General features: G+C 39.5%; 1 protein-coding gene across 1 annotated transcript in view; it reads left to right on the top strand.

Annotated features, from left to right (window-relative positions):
- The window catches only part of LOC135085050 (pyruvate dehydrogenase (acetyl-transferring) kinase, mitochondrial), a 144,290-nt gene that overhangs the window by 22,237 nt on the left and 118,300 nt on the right, over positions 1-3,753 (top strand). The gene's annotated exons all lie outside the window — the stretch shown is intronic.

Raw genomic sequence — 3,753 nt, forward strand, 5'->3', positions numbered from 1 at the left:
TCGCTTCGTGAAGCGATTTCGAAACTCTACCATAAAAAAACATAACCCTCCTTCTGGCGCAGTCGGGTAATAATTACTCTTGTGGTACTGAAATTTCGCACTAAATACGAAGAAGTTAGAATGATTCTATTCTATTTTGAGTTAGACTATGGTTAATGGAAATGACCCCTAGACCCGTTCGTTCGTTTCAGCCTCAGATCATAGAAGGGCTACCTATGCTATGATCTGGAGGTTTCAGCCAAATGACGTCCACATAGCTCGTAGAAACGATCAATGGCCGTTGGGGCAGAAAAGTTCTCGAGTGGCGACCACGGGCTGGAAGCGTGGGCAGGCCTCCCACTAGGTGGACCGACGATCTGGTGAAGGTCGCGGGAAGAACCTGGATGCGAGGGACGCAGGACCGGTCTTTGTGGAAATTCTTGGGGGAGGCCTTTGTCCAGCAGTGGACGTCTTTCGGCTGAAACGAACGAACGAACAGTTACTGACTAATCAAGACGTAACGTAACCTCAATAGCTCAATTGAGTCGACTGGCGAATTTTAAGTAGAACTTTGTCCACCGTCTGAGTCAGACAGATTGTCCAAGGTCAAACTTGTTTACGTACACGCTAGCGCCGCGCGGCGGAAACCGGAACTTTTAAAGGCAATTTTAATGCTTTGTTTCCGATTGTGTAAAAGGTAGGGGTATTTTATTTTAGTCGGGGATTCTTATTAAAGGTGCTTTAGTTTTGGGTCGGGTTACTTTTTGTCCGATTTATAGAACGCTAGCTTGTGAATGCAGCTTCACCCGCATGAATTTTGCTCTGTCACAGAAATTACCGTGCGTGTAGGTTGGCCGACAATAGTGACTGAGTTTCTTGCGCTGCTTCTTCTGAGCACTGGCCCATTTATTGTCCCGAAGCAGTGGTAGGGTTAATACTGGGACGTGTAAAAGTGCTTTTTAAAAGCCCACTTGCATAAATAAATGAGTTTTATGAGTTTTTACCGCTTTCAAAAAGGATATAAACTGTCCTATATTTTTCCCATGGCCTTAAACTATCTCTACACCAACTCTTATCTAAATCTGCTTAGTAGTTTCAGCGTGAAAAAATGAAACAGGGTTACAAAATGACATTTATGTTAGTATGGATAGAATTTTACCCTAAAAGCCGGACATGTCATGGGGGGGAGAGGGGGGGGGGGGGTGCAATTAGTGTCATAGCTCATGAGTGAATCATCATCGGTTGCCTACTCAGATCATAGAAAGAGAATAGATATGAAGTCGCGCGTAACTACAACGAGAACCAGTGTCCCCACATTTCCCCCACCACAGCTCCCACACACACATTCAACTGTGTAAAAACAAAGCGACTGAGAGTCTACGACAACATGTGCAACCGGCTTAAAAGTGCGCCTTATGGCCAATCAATGGCCGCGTGACGTGACGCACACTTTGAAAACGCTAGTGAGAGAACAAAGATAAAATGGAGTCGACAAGATATCGATACTTTAAATCGCTAGGGGCAAGGCTCGAAACTGGTTTCACAAAATGCTTATGTATGAAAACCTTTTTATTATTATACGTTATTATTAACTACTATTACGCATTTACTTTTTAATTATGGCGATCTGCGTACCGCATATGTTTATCAAAAATAATGCCTATATTAGGCTTTCAACTAGCTCTTATAGTAATTACATAGTTGACAGTTACTAATTACTTCTACTGTTATTATTTTTTTGTAAAATCTTATAATCGCAAGTAACACATCATTTTTTTTATTTAAAATTACAAAATAGAAAATTACAATTTACTTCTATTTATCGATAATAGGAAACCGCATTAGAACACGAGCCCTGCACTATGTTACGACCGGCACATGCGGCCGTACTGTGTATTTTCACACGAACAGTGGATATCGGAAGAAATTATAGTGTGACCGGTTAAATGAGACCTCGCCTGCGGAACGCGGGGGCACAGGGGCGGGACGAGAACGGGGACCGTGCGGGGTGCGGGCGGGGATGATATAAAAGAGATAAATTTCACTAGATAGTTCTCAAGATATGTGACGTCACAGTGAAGTGGTTAACGGTAAACAGGTGGTGATAAATTTTGTAAAATAAATTATTTTCTAATAAAGAAAATAAATTATTTTTAATAAAGAAAATAATTTATTTTATAATAAAGAAAATAATTTATTTTATAAAATTTTAATGAAACAATTCATGTCGTATTTCATGTAAAATTTATTGTGTGCAAGATGTATCCAAATTATTAATCAATCACTTATGTCCTTAACAATATCACTAGAACTTGATTCTTCACTTTCAAAGCAGCCATCATCCAAATTATCTGAATCATCGTGCACATTAATAATAAAATCAACAACGTCATCTAGAACTCCGTCGTGTTCGCAATATTCATCCGCTACAATGCTCCCACTTTTCTACGGAATATTCAGCAAATAAATTTTCCAACATATTTTTTTCTGGTCCAAATTGGAGTCGATACTTTTTTCTGCTAGCTGTCTTTTTATATCACCTCAGACCAACTCAATTGGGTTCAGGTCTGGGTGGTAAGGAGGCAAACGCAACACTTCATGGCCCTTTGCTTTCAATAACTCATCAATTTTATTATAATAACTAGCTTTGGTCGCCCGCTACGCGGGCTACAAAAGCTAGATCTGCGATGCTGGCCGCTCCGGGCTTCGCCCTACGCGGCGCTCGGCCTGCGGCCTCGCATTCGGAGCTCGGCCTTCGGCCTCGCAAAAATTACAGGGGGCGTTCTCGTTTGTCACGGTGCTCTTGTGCTTTTTTGACGCAACACAAGTAAATCTATGGCGACTGTCGGGATTTGAACTATGGCTCGGCCTTCGGCCTCGCCTTTCTGTCTGTCACTGGACTCTAGTCCTTTTTTGACGCATTAAAATTTAATGTATGGCGACTCTTGGGCTTTAAACTATCGCTCGGCCTTCGGCCTCGCCTTTATTTTCGGTTATATGGCTTAGTCTTTAGAATTTGGCACAAAAATCTATTTCGTTTTAAGCAATAATATTAAAATTAAAATAAATTCATTTATTTTTGCAAATAGGCTTTAAAAAAGCGCTTTTACACGTCCCAATATTAACCCTACCACTGCTTCGGGACATTATGCATAGAAGGCAATAAACTATGAAAGATTTCAGTTGTCGTACATATTTCTTGATTCAATTAGCTGATCTACCTTAGTTGTTTGTTGGCTATGTATTACAAAAGTAGGTACCTATGAGATTATCCTAACAAATTACAAATTCATTTATAATAATCAACTATATTGTAAAATCTTATGCATTCATAATAATAAAAGTAATAGTTAGCTAGTGTACTTGTTTATTAATTTTATTGTCATTAAGAATGAATGTAGTCTATCATGATAATGTGCTGAAATTACAGAATGCTTTAGGAATAATACCGACAGGAGGCGCATCGTAAAGCTATCACCATTGATTACTATTTAACAATGCGCCACCTATCGATTTTATTTCCAAGCATTCTCTGTGTCATGCTCTGGGGCGGGACCACCTTAACGTAGGTACATTATAACCTAAATGAAAGTTGTTTAGGAAACAGATATCAAAGATATTTAAGCCTGTGTGCGAGATAGTTAAGCCTGTGTTAGATATTTAAATCTGTGTGCGAGATAGTTAAGCCTGGGTGTGAGATATTTAAGCCTGTGTGTTATTATAACTCAACCTACATTGTGCTTATTAATTAATTAATGAAGAAAAAACAAAAAA

Source organism: Ostrinia nubilalis, chromosome 27 (genome assembly GCF_963855985.1).
Source record: "Ostrinia nubilalis chromosome 27, ilOstNubi1.1, whole genome shotgun sequence".
NCBI lineage: Eukaryota > Metazoa > Arthropoda > Insecta > Lepidoptera > Crambidae > Ostrinia > Ostrinia nubilalis.